This window comes from Cygnus atratus, chromosome 25 (genome assembly GCF_013377495.2).
Source record: "Cygnus atratus isolate AKBS03 ecotype Queensland, Australia chromosome 25, CAtr_DNAZoo_HiC_assembly, whole genome shotgun sequence".
In the NCBI taxonomy this organism is placed as follows: Eukaryota; Metazoa; Chordata; class Aves; order Anseriformes; family Anatidae; genus Cygnus; species Cygnus atratus.
Genome location: NC_066386.1, coordinates 3,670,014 through 3,690,935, shown reverse-complemented (window position 1 = coordinate 3,690,935; position 20,922 = coordinate 3,670,014). Strand labels below are relative to the sequence as shown.

General features: G+C 42.8%; 1 protein-coding gene across 1 annotated transcript in view; it reads left to right on the top strand.

The window, feature by feature from the left end:
- TANC2 (tetratricopeptide repeat, ankyrin repeat and coiled-coil containing 2) overlaps positions 1-20,922 on the top strand; it is a 244,554-nt gene that overhangs the window by 15,827 nt on the left and 207,805 nt on the right. The window contains exon 3 of the mRNA XM_050715451.1: positions 17,180-17,242. The gene's annotated coding sequence lies outside the window, so the exon portion shown is untranslated. The remainder of the gene's footprint in view (positions 1-17,179; positions 17,243-20,922) is intronic.

Genomic DNA, 20,922 nt, shown 5'->3' with positions numbered 1-20,922 from the left:
GTGCCATCCTCAGCGTGTTCCCGAAGGCATGGAGCAGGTCTGCGAGCTGGTGCTGCATGACCACAACTGCAGGGAGACCACAGCTTTTATCCAAAGATACGATTTGTCCCCATTATTAAATTTGCAACAACCAATCTTGCCACATGCATCGCTTCCCTCCAGGTCTTTTCCTAATGGCTCAGTGCTTTTTGCTCAGGTCTCAGGTTTTAAAAGAATGAAATATTTCTAGGCTTTCCTGGCCTTGAAATATTGGACCTTTGGCAGTGCCAGGTAGGTTGGAAGGTTACTTCTGCAAAAGACTGCCTGGCTGGCACGTCGGAGACATGCGCTTCGTTCCTGATTCATCGGTGTTGAAAGCCTGCTGTAAGCCCTCAATTCCTTAAAACAACAGGCAAACACAGACGTGAAAAAGTGTTCGTACTTGTTCTTGAGGCAATTAGTAAGTGTAGAGGAAGTCCTTCTTCTTCCAGAGCGGCAGCAGTCTTTGGTGTGTAGCATTGCAGGACCTTGAGCAGAGCACTTGCTATTTGCAGGATGTCAGGCAAAAAGCAACTTTGGCCCAAGCAAACCCGCGCTGGCTGTTCCTCTGCTGGCTGTCGGCTGCACCGCTCGGGTCTCGCGGGGAGCTGTCTGGGTAGGCACCGCCATGTCGAGGGGGGCTCCTTTCTGAGAGCTCCAGTTCCTGCAGGAACTGCATCTTTTAAAGGGTGCCGAAAGGAAATCCCTCTTTTCTGGGATGGCAGCTTGTGGTTTTTGCAGTGTCCCTTGCTAACTGTGCCGTACAAGATGCAGTAAGTCACGCGGTGAGCCCAGCTCCATGTGTGTGGGGGGGTCCAGCAGGCTGCCCGTGTGTCGTAGCTGGGTTGTGCTTCATTTCCCTTCCTCCCCAGCTGCATGGGTAACTAGCAGACTTCCAGGATCGCTTCTCTTTCTCAAAACTGGATTCTGAGGGTGAAGAAAGACGTGAAAATAAATTACTGGAGGAGAGCTGAATGAGCGCGGTGAAATTGAGAAACAGAGCAGCAGCAGCAGGATGTTTGTGAACTTGTAAATGTGCTTCCTGCATAGGTAATGGGATGTAAAGGAGTATGCAGATCGGCTGGTGGGAAGAGTAACTGGGAGATGTTGAACTTGGTAATGTATTTGGAAGAGCTGGTATGAAAAAGGCTCCCGATCTCGTAATGAAAAGGTTAGAGATAACAAAAGCTTATCTGAGGATTAAGACTGAGTTGGTTGAGTGGTTTAACAGTCAAACAGGATTTTGAGACGGTTATACCTGTGTGACTGCAAGTGACAATCAGCGTCCCTTTGAACAGGACAGATAATGGCACTTACACGGACTGCTTCTCCAACGATGGATGAGCGTGCAGCTGCCTTTTGTGCTTGGATGCATATATTTGACCCTTTCGTGACAGCAGGGATTAAAAATTTAAAAAGTAATTATTTTTTTAATATGCCATTTAAGTATTTATATCACCAGCGTTACGTATGTGGGGCGATGGGTAAGGGGAGTGGGAACGTTAGCACTAATACTGCTAGAACTGAGTATTTCAGAGAGTTTTAAGGAATGTGTTTGTGTGCTGTTTGTTTCAGGTCAGGCGAATATTGCTCCTATTACACAGGTACATTTATTTATCTGCGGGTTTGACAGACTCAAGATGGAACTGGAAAGCAAAGTGGCATTCCTCTAGAAATCCCGCAGTAAAGATTCTGTAGATCCCATTTTGCTCCGAGCAACGTCTGAGCAAGCCAGTTACTTTCAGTGGATTTTTGTTTCTCTAATTGTTAGTGGTAAAACCTCAGGACTATACTTTTTGCCGGTTGTTTTGAACTTCCTGTGTTGTTCAGGTACACCTGCGGTAAGAGCTGTAGGGACTCAGTGGCTGTGTTGGTTGCAAACATTAATGCAGAATTTTACATGATTTCCTTTTTGCTAGCAAACTGCTCTGTCTTTGCTCAGGGTTTTATATCTCTGCGTGTGTATGTAAGTATAGCCATCGCTTGTGTTTCGCTATAGCCTTGGACAATGTGGCAGGGGCACATCTAGAGAGAGGACTAAATAGTATTTCTTTAAACAGCAGCATGGAGTGGAATGAATTACCCTTCACTGTTAGCACTAATCTGTCTAATTGCTGCCTGAGTTTTCGACGTATTTCAGAGCAAACTAATAAAATGTACCCCAACACAAATATTTTTGTACAAGCAAATGTAAGAGAAGGAAAGGGTATTGCTAATAGCATTAAAATTAATTCCTCATCTTCCTCTGTTTTAATTGCTTCAGTGGTGCAGTTAGCTTAATTTGTGTAAGCAAAATTAAAATAACTGTTGAACTTTAAGCACTCCTACTGTACGTGGCAGCAAAGCACGTGTAGTTTGTAGCAGAAGCAACCTGTGAAGATGTTTTTCCTGAACCTGCCGGTAATTCTTACTTACTAATACGAACAGTGCCTTTGTAGTAATAATCGCTTTCTAGCAAGATTGGAAGTTACAGATCTATTTCTGTGCAGTCAGATGACCTAGAACTAACACCAGGTCTGTATTTCTTGCTTGTTGGTAAGCTCTTCCAAACTGCGCCGTGGAAATAGACTTCTAGGTGTTCATTGTAGCTTGTGAACCCAGCCTATGCACATCTGATGCGAGCAGAAATAATTCAAAAGTTGATTGTGCTGTTGGATTTGGTGCTACGGTTAGAGCCCGTGTATAAAAGAATAACTTCTTTGTCTTTTGCCAGAGAGATAACGCACCCGTCATGTATAAAGGCTTTGTTGTCTCCTTCCTCGGGCTGCTCCAAGTAATCTGATGGCCTGTGCCACGCTGCTGCTGAAGCTGCTGCATCCCAGTGTGTGCAGAGCTGGGCTGATTCCAAGCTCCTCTCATGCAAGTCTGAAACATCAAGCGTCTTGTGTTACTTGTTAAAAGATGATGGTCAACTTTAAAACTGTGCCTTCTAGGGTTTGGGTAGGATTCAGGCACTAATGCAGTGGCAAACTTCAGCTGCAGATGAATGGAAAGGGTTCCTTACGGATAGTTATGTCAGAAAACAGGTCGCCGTATTAAAGGAGAAAGCGGCAATATCGTACATTTAAAAACCAGAATGGGAAGCATTTGTTAGGTTTTGTGGCAGTACCATTTTTGAAACAAGCAAGCTGCCTGAATCTAAAGAACAGATAAACAGGACATGAAAGAGAAATCTGTTTTAAAGCTCGGTGTATTTATTCCATTAGTCTTTTAACGTCATTCTAAATACTGCTTTTCTCCTGCAGATAATGTCTGCAGGGATGTTTTTGGAGGATTGCCTAAGAGGACAGAATGGTGCTGTGCTGTATTGTAACCAGATAAAACTCCATGTGAACTTGACCAATGTCACAGTGTATTTCTCAGGATCTACCTCAGACGTGTGTCAGTCTTAATCTCCAGCATGCGAAAGGGAAGATGTAAGCAGAATTGGACGATACAGAAGCTAGTATGTTTTTACATCTGAAATACTATTCGTATGGGATTTTGTTGTCACTTAAAAGAGCTGAACAGTGCGTCTGTACAGTCGATAGAATAACAGAGGATGGCAGGCAGGTACCTCACATCTCCACACATCTGTCAGTCGGGAAGGGGAGGGCTGCTACGAGGGGTTTGATCAGTGGAGGTTATAGAATTACATTTTCTCGTTCTATGTAAAACGTTGTGGGCTCATATGAATAGGGATAGATGTGAAACGGGGGTTCCCTATGCTCAAGGAAAATGAGCGATGTGGTAGGTTTAGTCCTAAAAACCTCTGGGGAGTTTTGAGGACCTGCTGTGTGGCTGGTGGAGGCACCAGCAGAGGCTGTGACAGGGCTTGTGAAGGCTTGAAACCCGTAAATACAGCAACAAGGGAAGAGCAGTGTCTGTTAAAATGATTGCACATTGCGCAGAGCTGTTTGATGGGCGTAAAAAATTCCCATGATATAAGGCAAACAGGTGTACACGGCGTATGGACACGTTTCTTCAGTTCTCGTTGTGAAGTCGTTAGGTCGGGGGTTCATTAGCTCCCGCAGCCTAATAAGGAGCAAGGGCCTTGACCGTGCATCTGTTACTTGGATCTGCCTGGCTGACGTGGAGGCGTTTGGTTTGCAGAGGAGCCTCCGGCCGGGTATGCGCTTTTAGGACAGAAAAAAGCGTGATTAGCAAAGCAGATAAGCAGCTTTATTTATATATTCGTGACCTGTCAGAAACGTTCCCCGTTTCTTCCTGCGGTCAGCCCTGAGGGAGTGCCTCTGCAGGTTGCTTTCAACAAGAGGAGCGCTGCAATGTGCTCGCCATTGAGTAGGCAAAGCTTGGGAGTCCGATGGGGTTTTGTGGCATGGGAGAGGGGAATGGTGGCGTTTGACAGCGTCACACATCTCTGCAGCAGTTCTAGCTTGGTGCGGCCACAATTTCCTGCTTGCCCTGGTAAATATTGCATTACCTTTGTTATCCCCTTCCCAAAGAAAGGGCTCGACGTAGTATTGTCAGGGATTTTATTGTGACGTCCGTAGAATGCCACAGCTGAGTGTTTTCTGCCTGATGTTTTGCCTCTGGAAAACAGGATATTCAACAAAGTAAGGAAATTTGAAACTTGTTGAAAACGTTAAGCCTGTTTGATAGCCTGAGTAATCGCGATGCAGGCTCCCAGGGGGACCTGATGACTACCTGTGGTGGAGGAATCTAGCAGAGACTTGGAGAGGAGGAGCAATTAAAAAGGAAAAGATGGGGAAATGGGTACTGTAATGAGGTAGATAACAGGTGCTGTTGGTGAGGAAGGTTATTTAAATTGGTTTCACACATTACTTTTGTGTTCTTTTTAGAAAAGAAAAGTTAATCTAAGAGTATGTTAGCTGTGATGGTTAACAATTGAATTGCAAAGGATAAAAACAAAACAAATAGAATGTTGTTGCACAAGTCAATTACATTTAAAACTTGTTTTTAGGATATGTAACAACATTACAAAATGGAACACCAACTACCGAGTCTGAATTTTTAATAACTTTTATCTCAGATAGCCAGTCATTAGATTGAATGCAACTTCAAAATCTAGTATTTTAGAGTAATCCGAGTTGGTTTTTTTTTTTTTTTTTTTTTTTAAATAACAAGTTACCTGGTGTGTTTCTCAATATATCTGTGCGTTTTTTGTGCTAAGGAAAGCTGTGGTAGCATGGTGGTGGAGTTTGTTTTTAATAGGGGAGTAGTTTCCCTACTGAATTTAAAAAACGAAGCAAAACAACAACAGCAAAAAACCCCAGGACCATACCTGGGGTCGCTCTGAACCTCAGGGGAAGGGGCCACCTACCTAAGGACTGCCGGATCTGGCTTAGGCCCGCGCTTCAGGAGCACTTTGCACAGTGCAAATGTTGATGTTTGAGCTGTTTCATCTTTCGTCTTTAATGTGAAGGATTGTTCAGGAAGCCTGTTTGTTCTGCTGGAGGCGAAGCGATCCATGGTTTTCCTGAAAGCTGAGCACGGGGCCCCCAACGCAGCCTTGCTGTTTGTGCCTGCGCATCGGTGTGTTAAGGGTAATTAGCATGCACAGAGGCACACACGAATGGAATAACCTTTCAACAGGAGGGACCTCAGCTTGAAACTGAAAGAGTAATTTGAGGTTCAGTGGTGACTCAGTTGAGCTTTCCTTCTTTTTCCTGCTCCCCCTGGCTGTGTGGATATCTCCTGTAAGCGGCTGGGAGAGCAGCAGAGGAAATGATCAGACTATACCCGGAAAACCGAACGCAAACACAGCCATCAGCTCTGTGAAGTAACTAGCTGGGAGAAGGAAGATTTTCTTTTTACAAGCTTTTTTATTAGAATCTGGACTGTCTGGACAGTGGGAGCGCTTTAAAGAGGAGAGGAATAATGTCTAAGCTGGCAGTTTTCCTGTGTTTTGTCTGATAATTTTGGTGGTTTCACCTCAACTTGATTTAGAAAACTTCTGCGTTTATATTTCAGATGAAACTCGGTGTGAAAGTGTTACATTTTGTTGTTTTCCTGTGGAAAACTAAAGCAGCTCGCACCCACCTGTGACACGTGAGAACTGTATTTCCACGTGGCTCTGGCAGTGCTCAAGGTTTGCTTTTTGTAGGTTCCCCATCAGGTGGTATGAGGCAAGGCAGGCACCACCAAAGCTCGGCTCGGCGTGAGCAAGGAGGAGCTGGCTTGTTTTGGGTCTGAAGGACAGACTACAGCTCACTTCCCGGGGTGGAGTGGTGCTCTTGCTGGGGGCAGGCAGAGGAGCTCGGTGTGAGCGTCTTCTGGATGTCTCCTGATGGAATTAAGGTTTTAAACCTCTTAATCGATTTTTTTATCCAGGTGAAGACCTACATTTTTGTAACCATAGCAGGTGCTGAGGTGCCAGCTGTAATTAGCTTCAGTCCTAACACTCCCATTGCTCTGACTTGACTCACGCTGCATTGCACGCGGGAAGTGACTCGGATGCTGCAAGCCCCGGCCCTGCGAGCAGCCGGTAGGACAGCGGGTGCTGTGGCTGCAGGCTTGATAACAAATTTCTGGCTCTTTATAGTCAAGTGCTGAAAGCCTCAAAGAAACGATTCTGCATTTGTCAGGTTCTTCTGCACAGGGCGGCGTGCTCGTTAATGGACTCAAAAATGGAGTGGGCATGGATGGAAGCGGTCTCGCCGCTGGTACACGCTTGCTCAGGGCAGTAAAAGCAAGGGATGACCAAACAGCTGTGGAAAGGCCTTGCCAGCCTTCTACTGGTCGGTACCAGAATGAAACGCAGTGTAGGTGTCTCTCCTGCACACCCAGGAAATTAACTCCAAGTTTGCATAGGTAATGATGATTTGAAGCTGGACATTACTGCTGGGTAAAAACCTGGCAGTTCTGACATCGGCGTGGTGATTGGCAGCTGTTTAAAAGGAGAGCGAAATGGTAGGGATGAACAGGAAAGGAATAGTGAATAAAAAAGCGTCAGAGCCACCTTAGAAGTGTGGGGGATCTTGCAGACTGCTGTTTGGTCCGCTTGTTTTCTAAGCGCTACTTTAGAGCTGGAGAAGGTGCAGAGCAGGGCGACGAGGATGATGAGATACAGGATGATTTCTGCAGAACAGCGGCTGAGCGGAATGGAACTGCCTAGCAGGGGAAGGAGATGCCTTTTAGAAACAACCGCTTGGAAAAGAAAAAACTCAATGCAAATTTCAGATGAAATGTAGGCAAATAGCATCTCTCAGAACGCCTCCTCAGGCGCCCTTAAATCCTCATTGGCACTCGGCCCTTTGAATCACTGCTGGAAGTGCAGCGAGTGTCCCACAGTCACCTGGTGCGTGCGTGCCCACCTTCCTGCCGTGGCCACCTACCTGGGTGGTGTTGCTGAGGCAGGGAATTGCTTCGCTCGTGGGTTAATTGGGGATTTATTCGTTGGGCTTGTGATGTTTAAAGGCTAATGTATTAAGTGAAGATATCCCATAACCAGGCAGTCGAGATTATGAATACCTCTTTAATAGCAGGGTGGCAAGAGGTTCCAGAAGCCAACAGCAGTGTTCTTCATTTTCCTTGTGTGTGTTTATACAACATAAGAACTTTTTGTGGCAGTTGAGGAAATACACCTTCTTTTGGGCTCGTGGTAAGCATGTTCTTAAGTGGTTTCTGCAGTACTGTTTGCATTATTTTGCTTAAAAAGCAGTAAACTTTGAAAGATGTGATATCCATGTCTAATTTAGACTTGAGATAATCCAATCTAGCTACAACACTGTATGTTAAACTATTTTGTCTTGTTCAGACTCAATCTTGTTAAAGAAAAAAGACTTCCTGATACGGGTGGTAATACAACAGTAGATGATATTGTGTTTGCTGTAACACGTCTTGATGTCATAAATGTTTTCCTACAGAACTTGCCCGAGGAAATTTCAGGCCATTGTTTCCTAATAAACGTTGTTTCAGAGTGTAATAAAGGTGAATCAGAGGCTGGCTTTGTGCTGCAGTGAGGATGAGGATATGCTGCTTTTTACACCTAGGATGAAAGAAGCGGGGATGTATTGCAAGAGGGAGCCGTTTCCTCAAGCCCTAAACTCTGCCAACACTGGAGTTTGGTGGAAGTGGACTGTGTGTATGAGACATGTATGTATATTTTAATATAATATGCATATGCTGCTGCAGGATATATCCCCAAACAGAAACTGCCCTGCAAAGAGGAGCTCTGAACCCACGTTAACACTTACATTCCAGTCCTCTTTGCAGGCACTTGCTGTCAGGGCAGTGTTGTGGGGTGGGACGGTGCTGCAGCAGGGAGGAGGAGACGTGGGTAAGGGTAAGGCTTAAGTCCCCCTGCTCTCACCAGCAAATCTACCTAATATCCTGAGAGAACCAAAAGTTTGAGGAGGTATGGGTTATTTCTCAGCTGATTTTTTCCCTTCTTTAAGGAATATCCCGATGCTCACAGGCTTGAGAAGGAAACCCACCCAGTTATAGTTTGTTCTTTTGCTAAAAGCAAACAAAACCCCATATGGCTGTATTCAGCTCTTTTGAATTATCTTTGGCTTTGATACCCAGTTGTCAGTGCTCTCCTGAGTGTCCGTGCCTGATGGATAGAGCATGTCCTTTCCCAAAGCGAAGAAGAGCAGCACCCCAACCGCTCCAGCACTAGAGAGACTCCAAGAAGCACCGGTACCACAGCGTTGCTACCGCTCAGCTTTATGTGGCTCGCTGCGAAGCACAACTGACAGAGCAAGCAGAAGAGAAGGCAGAAGGGATACCTGATACCCTCTGAGCAGACCAAAAGAAATTTCAGTCAGGTTTTTCAGATGCTTTTGTACCAGCCTTCTGAAGGGAGTTAAGTACACGTGAGCCAAAGGGAGTGGATCGTGTGAGCTAATGTGTTTTATTTTGCAACTGGGCTAGGTTTAAGAGGATATTCAATATTCTCAGCTGGCAGGGGGGGCCTTTCTAAGCCGTGGTGACAGGGTAGATTTCAAGAGTCACATTGAAAGTAACTGAGCCATGGGCTTGGGAAATGCCTGTTCAATTTGGTGCTATAACTGTGGCTGTTCCTCTTCTCCTGGCCTGCTTTCTTTATGGACCTGTAACAGTTGGCCTCGGGTTAGCCAGTTTCTCCAGTTTAAAAATCTCATTGGGTTTTTAGCTCAAAAAACAGATCTGCAGATCTTCATATCTACGTTTTTGCTGCCCATTACAGGATGAAATCAGAAACCCGAGTTCTTAGCTGACAAGGACCAGTAGGAAACAGAGCTGGTAGATACACCATTGAATTATTTTGAAGTATACTGTACTCTGTAATTTCAAGTGTGCTCATACAATGGATTCATTTATAGCTGCTTGTAGTTTAAACACATTGTCTTAAGTACCCAGGCCTATTTTAAATACCACTTACATACTTCATAAAAGATAAAAGGTATATAAACATGCCCTTTCCTTCAAGTACTTGCTCGCGTGTGCTGCTGTGTGGGTGTGATGCACTAAGCAAGTGCTTTGCCCTAGCAATGTTCGTGCAGCGTGGAAATTTCCTCTCTTCTCACCTTGTGGTACTTTAAGGCTAACAGCTTTTATTTTGTGTGGGAATGAACGAGAACTGCACGCATGGCCAGGTACTGGAGCTTAATTTGGAGGAGTTGATAAGGTAGGAAGTCTTTAAATGTCCCAATATGATGTTACCAAGTAGCTCTCACATCCTCAAACTTGATTTATATTTTAATACTTCAGTGGTTTTTGCATTGCCTTGTTGGAAAGTTTGGAAAAGTGACTTAAAGCAGAATATCCGCTCTTGCTAAGTCTCGTTTTTCCTGCGTGGGATAGACATAGCCAGCTAACAAAGAAATGAAAGCCAAGTGGCACAAAGTAGCACTTACGTTCCCTTTTTGTTGCTGTTTTTAACTCAGAGTTTAAGGCATATTCTATGGATTTAGCAGATAAGTTAAAAACAAACAAAAAAACCACAACCACAAAATGCTGTTCTTTTTTTATGTAAGCATGGTTTCTAATTTGTGAGGTACGTTTTTTTCTTTCCAACTTTCCTCCTGTGTCATAAAGTCCAGTTTATGTATGTTAACATACATAAGTCTTAATGTTAGAAGTTATACCAAGTTTAAAAAATGTTTGAAAAAGACCTGTGACTACGATCTGTGAGTAATTGAATTTTTATAGGGACATACACCTTTCATGATGAAGACTGTTAGTAGAATGATATTGTTGTTCCATTCAGCTCTAGGTAATTCTGTCCTCGGACAATTTAAAAACGAATTAAAATTAAATTTCCAAGCAACTTACCTGTAATATATTTGTTTCAAACAAAATATGAAGCAAACAAACAAAAAAACAGAATGCCTCAATCAGCGTTGTTATTACTCTGATTCCCCCAGTTAAGTGTTCCCAGCCTGTGGTGTTTCATGTCTCTTGCTTACAGCATGAGGTTCCAGATGTTGTGTTGATGCATGCCCTGCAGTCCGTGCATCACGGTGAAAGCGTCGTGGTGTTCCTTCTCTCAGTAGCTTTGTGCACTGAATTACAGAGCTGGAATTAGGGCAGCAGGGACAGGTCTTAGTGTCGTGTGCTGGAGCTGGTGCGTGCAAGTGCACCTTTTTGTACTGCAAGTTGATTGCTTGCAAGTTTGTCCCTACGTTGTCTAACCAGAGCTTTTTTTGTTATTATTACTTGTCTTTTTTGTCCTTTATCCTTCATTTTCTGATCTTCTATGGTATTTCTACTTGGTCTCTCCTTCAGAGATGCCATTCTTTTTTCCCCCTCCTCTCCATTGTCCTTTTCCAGTTTCTTCCCATCTATGCTTCCTTTTTCTCTTTCTGGTAACTGTTTAAATTTTCATGTTTTTCCCCACCATCACGTTTTTTCCCCACTGCACGACTGAGGGGAAGAGCTGTGGTTTTACGTACTTGATTTCTGGCTCCGTGCTTCTGAATGAGCACAGGCTTGGACTTTCTTCTTTGAAATCCTCTTGTTCTGTGGGAGCTGGTTCAGGAAGCTGGAGCAGTTTTTCTGTATTTTCTGACATGAACCAGCACATCAGCAGCTCTCGCGTTCTGTCTAGGTGGGGAGCAACAGAAGGTATCCCCGGGTAGATGAAGTCCTGTGCACGTGTGCATTTTGCACTCAGAAGACAAAGGAGACCGACCTGTGAAACGGAGCATGGTTCCACCAGGAATTACAATACAGGAAGAGGGAGCAGGGGAAATCTTTCAGGTGCGTTCTGGTGGCCGTCCGCAGGAACTGCTGAGTGGGCCTGGCCTCCTTCCCCGGCCCCTGCACTGCGAGGGCTCGGCACGGCCGCTCTGCCACAGGCACCGAGCAGCTGGAGTCCTGCGTTGGGTGGCCTGGTGCCAGGGGCATTGCCAGAGTGACCTGCCTGGTTTTCAGTGCAATCCCTGGCAAAACTTCCGGCTGCACCAGGGAGAGCTTTGGGATGGCCAAAATGGCTGCTGCATCCAGCGGTTTATCAGTGTCCTGCTCTCCATGGGCTAAGAAGTGCTCACACCTATTGAAATGTCAGATAATTACACTAAGTTGCCTAACCTTGAATAGCTCTGGGAAGAAAATATTTTCCTTGGTGCATACTTCATATAACCTATCATTTTATGGTCACCTTGGCATGTGTATCATGAGCGCAGCACCCAAACCAACTAGTTAATGAACAATGACCAATCTGTAGATAGAGCAGAGGGGGTGAACAAACAGGTTGTATTTAATGTTATTAAACATGTTATGTTAATTAGCATCTGAAGGCATCAGGAGAGTGAGGGCTTTGCAGCAGTATTTGCTGCAACAACAAGACAATGACAGCTCCTGCCCCAAATCACCGCGCTAGTAGAGATGTTTGTACATGTTGATAAACATTATTAGGATGCGGAAGAATGGGATACTCCGTTAATAGCTTGAAACTGTTTGTTTGTTAGGCAGGAAATTAAATGGAAGCTCATTATAATTTTCATATAAAACCAAGAGTCTGAGTTGTTAAGATAGCAGAATGTAAATGTAATCTGTATTTAACACCCTTTTTATTTTTTTTTTTAAGGCACATGAGGTGAGCAGAAAAATCTTAATTTAAAGCATGGGCAATTTTCTGTTTTTTTTTTCATAATTCTCTTGATGTCTGGATGCTTTCCCACAGTTATTTACAGTGATAATTATGAGGAAACTGTTGCCAGCTTAGAATATGGTAGAGTGGATGCTTGCTTAATATTATTGAAAATCAGCCAGGCGGTGTCTAAATATGGACTGAAGTGTTCTGTCGTATGGTTGCGTGTGGCACTCTTGATTTATCAATGGTACACAATCCTATGCAGTGAGCTCCCTAAGTGCAGTAATTGCATATAGTAACGTGATTCAAATGTTACTTTCAGAGGAAGAAGTTGAGGAGTTGTACGCTTCATCGAGATGGAAACGTGACACTTGTTTTCCAGATGAGTCCCTAATACAGTTAGGTCAACTATAATTTGCATTACTATAATTTAAAGAACACTGCCATTTGCCTCATATTTGATTTGTTAGGTGGCGGTTGTCATTAAAACAAACACACAAAAAAGTACATTTTGTTTAAAAACGAAGTTATGTGACTTCGAACTGGAATCAAGGCTATTTTTCTGTCGGTATGTGCTTTGTTTCCAACATGTATGTATGTGCAAAGAATTTAAACTGTGATTTTATTTGATTTTAGCATACCATCCAAGCTTACTCAATTTATCAGATGAATGCCAGCTGGTGCAACTGACAGCCAAAACTAGAAAAATAACCTCGTTTAAGGATGGAAATCCCTATTCATGAGACCAGTTCAGAGAATTTCTTTCCAGCAGAACTGGTTGAGCAGCATGTTCTGATCATTGGTGTAGTGTATGGTTTTCAAAGACAGATGGTGATTCTGTTTAAAGTCTGTGTATTAATGCTCTGTTGATTAAAAAAAAAAAAAAAAAAAGTATGAGTAAGTTGTTAATTTCTCTGGGAAAATATAATTAAACTGTTGAGATCAGGGTACATGTGACCTATTCTACGTTTGTTTTAGAGGCTTCAAATTCAATTAGCTTTGCAAAATTGCCATGAAATTTTACCTGCTTAAATGCAATGTCTGCGTAGATGATGGGGAAAAAGATAGCTTTGTTTGCTCTAGGACGAACAGAAAATTAGTCTTACATTTCATCCTGTTGGAAGCTTGCTCAACAGTGGTGTTAATTATTCAAAAATATACAGTGGACGGCATTTATCTCCACGTAACAAACTTCTTAAACTTGTTTCCATGAAATCAAACCTCCTAGAACCATTTAATGCAATGCCTTTTATAGCTTTAGTCAAGCAGCTACGGAAGGCTGCTTTTTGCTCGTTATCTCTAATCTTTAAGTCATCCTCCTGTTGTGGATTTAGCTTGAAAGGAAGACATTGCAGCTGGAACCTGCATGGTTGTATCCAAACGCATTCATTCCTTGTCAGGTCCTTGTCTCATGGATTGGAACAACAGGAGAGTGCTCGATTCTGCCAGCTGAAACTCTTGACATTATGGAGATTTTTCATAAACTTGCCTCGCAGCCCGTTCCGATGATTCATTTGTTAACTGGAAGCCCTTCTGTTGGGCACTCAGGTCACTTGGCTTTTATTTCATGCTTTGGTTTCTTGGTGGACTCGTGCATTAGGTTATACGTGCCTAGAAATTGAGTTAACTTATGACCATATACCTGTATGTGTAACAGAAGATAAAAAAGCTGTTTGTTAGGGACCAATTTGAAGCTAGATGTTGGAACACGTGGTGACTGTGGGTCTTTGCTGTTTTACACCCCGGTTGTTCTTCAATGTGTTCTTCTGCAGAAGGACGTAGAACAGTTACTGCTTACACAGGTGTAACCAAGGAAATATCGGGGACTGTAAGGCTGCAGATGGGCTGCTTTGTGTCTGAATTATTTAATTACCTCATCCACTTAGCATGCTAAACCTTGATCCTTGTATTTCTTAGCTTTTCGATTACTTGGCTTTGCGATGTTTTAATAGTGTTTCCTTGTATTCTGGGGTTGGAAAGTACGTAATGTCCTTTCATTCAGCCCTGTAGGAGCAGCTCTGTTCACAAGGCATTCATTCAGAAATTGTCTGAATCAGTGAAAAGGTCCCGGATGCAGAGAATTATCAGAACTGTTTCAAAGGGAGGATTTCTGTGATCCCGGATGAAGTTGAATAAAGCGGTGGATGTACTGGAACACAGTTTGGGAAGTGTCAGGGCATTGGTACTGCTCTGGGCTCGTGGTGGTTCAAAGGAAAAGAACTCAACAGGTGGATGCAGTTGGTGGGCAAAGCAGGTTTTGGGGGTGTTTTGTGTCTTAGAACAGCTTTGTGAGTGTGTGTACGTTGTCTATGTTGGTCCTCACATCAATTACCTGATTCTGTGAACAAAAAGCACTCCTTAGAAGGACTTTTTGGCATTGTGGAACTTAGAATATTCCTATCGTAGATATATTTTGATATAGCTATGATATACCATGAATCTGGTGTATTTTGCAATATGACCTATCATAGGTTATATTTCAAATCTGCAAACTTCGATGGCAATAGGAAGGCACTGCTGTCAGCCAGCTACCCCTGCTTGGTTTTTAGCCACAGAAATCCCGGTTGGCAGTAACGGGCTGCTTCGTGGATGGCCAAAGGCAGGATGAGTGTGAGCAGTGAAGCGGTTCTGCGGTAGGTGGGACAGCGCTAGGCTCTTGGTGCCCTGTCCTGCAGATCCCCCCTGCTGCCTGTGGGGAGCACACCAGTCGGCAAAGAGCAGACAGCAGTCAGATTTTGTGTCGGGTTTGGGTGAGTAAGAGTTAAGTAGGACTGCTGCCATCTCTGCCAAGCCAAAGAGAACTGGCTTGGTGAAACTGCACCAATATAATAATCAAAAAAATCAGTTCTTTTATATTATGACTTGCAGCTGTACTGCAGGACACAGGTTTTAAACCCCCAAACTCCTACAATATCTGGAGAAATCCAGACTGTGTTGTTTGATTAAGATGTGCCATTGTTGTGATTTATGTCTTTAATCAAGAAGGAATAATTCTAAAATTGATTTTTTCCCCTATAACTGTTTGCATATTACTCCCCAAATATATTTGTTGTGATACAACATGCCAGAATTTATAACTTTCATGCAGTTAAATAGCAGAATTTACAAATATAATTAGAGGGTTAAAGGCATTAAAAGAATAAAAGCACTTTAATGACATTCAGTTTTTATTGACAACCCACTAAAATCTGCTGCATTCACATCAAGATTTCTAATGTAATAATACGAGCAGATGAAAGCTCTGCTATTTAAAAGCTCAGTGCAGAGCATATTCATCACATACGCTCCGTGAATGCAGATGGAAAGTTACTGAGCAGATTACGGGCAGTCAGCACTCATCTGTGGCTTACGCTGCACAAGCCATGTTCTGCTCTTTGTTTTTACAGGGGATCACACGAAGAGAGAGGAATTAAGAAGATAGGTGGCAGCAAACTGAAATGCAGGGAGGAGCTTTTGTTAGTTATTCCAAGACTCTCTGCATGTTTTCAGCTTTCTAGAAATTGTAACGTCACTGCTTTGGAAGGGAGAAGTTTCTCTCCCTGCACTCACTGCAAGTGTTTTCAGGTCCCAGTTCTTGACCAGTTAAAAGAATTGTGGAAAAAGGCAATCTATTTTTTTTTCATTGAAGAGCCTTCCTCTTTTATTTCTCACTGCCCCAAGGAATAGAGCATCTTTTGGGAAGCAACATCTAATAAAAATATATCTTGATTTGAACATGTTTGAGTTCGGCCTCCATATGGGCTCAGTTAAAACAAGTTCCATAACTGCAAAACTTATTTTTTATTTGTCTGCTGTGTACGGTTCAACACTCAGGGCTTTTTAGCTGGGTTTTCCTATTTTCCTAACAGTGCATTTCCTACAGAACATGGATGCTTAGCTGGTAGGACCCAGCAAAGGAGCCTGAAGGGTGAACATGGCCGTGCAGGGTGGCGGAGGGCTGGGCATCTGCCGAAGGAGCTCCTGGTTCCTTACCTGCACTTTTTACCCTGTCCCACAGAGGGTTTAAACCACCTTAGTCTGAAGCTGTCAACACACCATGGTGTTCTGGCACTTGCAGAGGTCGCAGAAGATCTCCCTCCCTGCTGTGACACGACTCATTTTCAGTGCATTTTCAGCAGCATTTGCATGTTCTCTTTGCCTGACTGATTGAAGCGGCCACGATGCTGTTGAAAGCTGTGTGCTGCTTGCTATTTTTCCACGGAAGTGAAAACTTGAAAGCAGAGAGGTAATGGCAACCCTGAGAAATAAGGTAGAGTCGCTTCATGAATTTATGGAGTGTCTGAGAGCTCTATGTACAAAACTATTCATAGAAGACCATCTAAGGACTTTCTCCTGAGCTTCTGGAGAGCAGTGCAAACCCCGAGTTAAGCTGGCGATTTACTTTTTAGTATCTTCTCGCAGTAGAAATAAAAAAATAGTGGTCAAATATTCTGTGCTTTAGAACATGCAAACTTGAGGTGGTCTCAGTTTATTTTGCTTTTGTTGTTTTACTTTGTTTTCCTTCATTTGCTCTTGTCAAACAAGATTTTCATAGAATAGGTTGCTAAAGCATGTAACATAATATTGTCAGCGCAAATGGACACCCATGGCGGTACCGAAATAGGTGCTCTGGTCTTTTTCAGTGAGCAGTAAAACACATTCATTGTGCCTCTCTGCTGGTGAACTTGTTCTGTGTACGTGGAGATAGAGCAAAGGGCCAAGCACCCGGCTCTTGATTTAGTGCTGAACGCCTTCGTGGGAGTTGTGTTTATGTAAGGATTGAGCTGAAAAAACCTAAGGACGGGTTGCAGGATTTTATCAGAAAGGCTTGATGGGTTGGAGGAGAAATATTGGAAAGCAGCGCTACCCCCTAAATGTTATATGCTACGTGATGTGTGTCAAAGGAACGCACAATCTGCTTTTCTTCTTCTCCTGTTTGAATGGTGCTGAGAGGGAAGAGTCAAGTGACCAAATGAGTATCGACTAACAGCGATCTGGAAGTGTGCACATGAGCTCTCGAATGGTGATGGTGCAGAGTGGAGGCTGTCTGATAGCTTACACAGTAACGCTCTGGAAGGAGCTGTGGGTTTATTCCTGGGATGAGATTCTTCCTGTTTAGCTCATACAGCTAGACGGCACGGGGCGCGGTAGCGTGTTGAGAAGATGCTACTAAATCGTGTTGGTTTTTATGTCTTGCAGGACTTCCGCTGCATGGAGGAAGACGCTTTTTACTAGAGATTTAACTTGCTTAAAGATATCAAGGTAGGAGATTTTTTTTCCCCCTACGTTTTCCTTACAGTAGCTGTTTAAACAGAATGGAAGTTGTGCTCTGTTCTGGTTTCTTTGTTAACCTTTGCATAGAGCATGGGCACTGTCTACCTGTGTCAATTTTACCCATTTTTTAACCTGATTGTTTCTGTGGTTAGAGAAAAAGCTGTAGTAGCTTTCATCTAGTCATGTTTGATCATTCTCTGTGTTTTCCTGCTGGAAATAATCAGCAGGAAAACAGTGATGTAATAAAAAATATTTATATAGGGTTCTATGCAATTTGTTTATATATATAAGCACATATATATATATAAGCTCATTCTAACTGCTTATTAAAACAGTTTATGCTTTTTTGTGAACAGAACATATAATAGTGACACAGCCTTCTACATAAAAAATAGTCTGTTTTAATTTTTCAAGTTGTTTTTTCATTTGTAAAATACAGAATCTTCAGTGTTCTGAGAAAGTTTTCAGTGCTTGCTAGTGAATTGAACTTCGGTCCCGTATTGAATATTCTTGAAACTTGAGCAAGTTTGCAGAATGCAATTAGGTCTGTATTTCAATGTTTTAGATAATTTAAAAATGAAGAAAATAATTCAGATTTCCTTTAATCTCTCAAAATAGCCTGGTGCTGTAACATTTCCTGCCATGTCATACACTGCCTACTTTCTGTTTTCATTTTCTGTCCTGCCGTTGTATCGTCAAAATTAACATAGGACTGGTAGGAGCATCTCAAAAAGAACGGGCACTGAGTAGCTGGTTGCAAGAGGAAGACTTTTTGGCTGCTCCATGTCACAGCTAAAAGTTGAAGTTCCCCTGGTTGCTGATGGAGGAACCCTCTGCACTTCTTCGGTCTTCCTGGTGGTTTGGGGCGGAATCAGGATTGTTGGTCCTGGCACAGCGAGGCTTGTTGATGCCAGCTGTAGGAAGTGCCCTGAAATTTCTTCCAGTTTCTTGGTTTTCAGAGGCAGACAGTTTAACTAGACTTGGCTTTGGCAAAACAGTTCCAAGTTTTCTTTCAGCTTAAATACCATGAGCTAGGTTTTTGAGGAAGGTACGACTGATACGTTGATATGATTTGCAACCAAAACAGTAATTTTAAGTTTTATGGGCAACACAGAAGAGATTAAAACTACCAAAGACGAGTTGATGAAAGTGAAGTAATCATATTTCAAACTTTTCCTCAGTATCGGTTTTCTCAGAGGCGGCGTAACTGACATTGTATACGGAGAGCGTTAGTGTCCCTTATGAATTCAGTCTGTATCATTAATCTAGAATTAGAAACCAGGTTATACAAAATGATAAAGCCCCATTCAAAATTAAATTTCCTGAATTTCAAGGTCACTACATTTCCATATTCAACAAAGAATGGTTCTGACTTTTGGCTTTCTTCTAGCGGGTGACTGCGTTGTTTCAGCAGTGTTTCCGATCTCATTTTAAATAGCTATTTAGTTTTTCTTCTGTTAAACCAGAGCGAGCTGCTACCCAGAAGAAGTTGGATGAGCGTTCATAACACACTTGTCTCATGGCTCATGCTCTACCTATATACAGGTCAGCAGTGACGATAAACACTGCAGGCTTGAAGTGAATATAATCACCACGGGCTCATCAAGAAATATGTTTGGCCTCATTCATCTTAGGGCTGTTGTTGGGAACTCAACATACCTGGGAACTTGTTTGCGGTGTTCTCGGAATTCCTTTCAGCTCTAGCATTGAAGGCTTTTTTATTTTGATAAAATGAGAGCAGGGATTGAAGCTGACTTCTGCTTCCTCACATTGAACTGCTGCACGCTTGCCCAGTGTGGATCCTCTTGGTTGTGTTTATGGATCTGTAGCTCGTCAAGGATAGCTGGAGAAGCAAAGGCGTCAGGCATATCTAGCTGCGCACAGGAGGAAAGGCCACGGCAAGTGCAGGAGTGTTGGAGTTATGGGGACTGCTGGTAGGACCTGTGGGAGGGCTGGAGGGGATGGCCAGACAGACCCTCACCTCACCTGCCCTCATCACAACGATTAATGTTCAGGCTTTCCTGAGGAAAAGTGAAATTATTGATTCTTGTTCATACTCAGTTGTCCTAAAGCCTTTTACAGGACTTTGTCCAATAAATTCTGTATTGCTTAAGAACGTGTGGCTGGCAGGTTTTAATCTAATTCTTTTTCTTTTGTTTTCCTTTTTTCCAACCAGTCCTAGAAGTTCTCAGCGTTTTTTGCTAGATTCCAACAAGCAAATTTTCATTCTTAAAGACCCTGGAAGTATTTCATACCGAATTTCTGCTCCTGTTTTTTTTAACCGTACACGGACCAGTCTTATAAATACACAGCTCTTTGACTTCAGAGTTTTATAATCAGTTCTTCACACTCCTCTTGCAAGTCGGAGCTGTTGTGTGAGGCAGGGAGTTCAACACATCTGATTGTCAGGACGTTTGTGGAGCTCCTGACATAGCTCAGCGCTCGGTTAGGGCGTATGGCAGCGCGGTCTGCCTGGCAGCGTCGGCGCACTGGTGAAATGTTCTCTTGGGGCTGGCAGCCCTCGAGATAGGCTGTCTCTCAAAACATTCTCTTGAATTTCAGGGCAATTTAAAGGAAGAGTGTAGGTTAAACTTTGAATAATTTATTTGAGGAGCGTGGAAAGTTTCAGCCTAGCAGCTGTTGGAAGGGAGCATGGAACAGATTTCTGTATACAATGTGTGTTATACAGGGAATAAATGCTTGAAAAACTTGACTGGCTTTGTGGTGTGTGTTTTCCTTTTATTTTTCAGTTTCTTTCATCTTGTGATAATTAGCTTCAGAAATCTGTCACTTCTTTAAAGAAAGGCCTCAATACCTACTCCTTGCAGTTGAAATGCTCTTAGGAAACAGTTCACAAATTTCTGAAAGCTTAGTGTTTTTTTTTATTGTTCACAAAATGTTAAGTTAGTGTTTACATGTTGTTAAATCTTGAAAACTAATATTCAGAAAGACAGTCTTGGTGTCTTAAAATACTCTTCCTATTATACACGATTCTTAATTTCTAATATAGCAGGTTCAGCTTTTCTTGTGACATGAGGTAGTCTGGTGCTACCAGGGACTTCTAAAATGGAGTAGTTTATGGGTTGTAACTGAGTGTTTATTTTACAAAGCTTTGTTTCATCTTTGATGATGAATTTCAATAGAAATGAAGTGGGAAGAAACGCTTGCCTTCTGTTATACGTCAGAGTGCTCTCGGTGTTCGTGTTTGGGTGGGACTCCACCACTACGCAATAGTGTAATGCTCCGTCCACAGGCTGGCAAAGCATTGTGTGGAGACAGGATGGCACGAGATTTGTTCATCTTATGCCCTTTTGAATTGTGGAGGTGGTTGTCATTGATAGAGGTAGTGGTTTCTCATTGAAAATGTTTCTTGATAAAAGTTTGCAAACGATTTTTTCCCCTATCTATATGCATGATTAAAAATATTCTGAATTTTTGACAATATAGCGTTCATAAACTTCTGAAGAATATTTTGAAGGTTTTGGGGGTGAATTCTGCCTTTGGAATTTTCTGCAGTATGTGCTGGTGTTTGGGGCAGAAAGAACTTGCTTTGATTTGGAAATTTCATTTTCAATGGACAATGACTTTCCTCAGAGATATCACCCAAAACATGAGTAGTTTTTGCAGCCTGTGTACAAACTGCCTTAAAATTAAGAAAACAAAGAAAT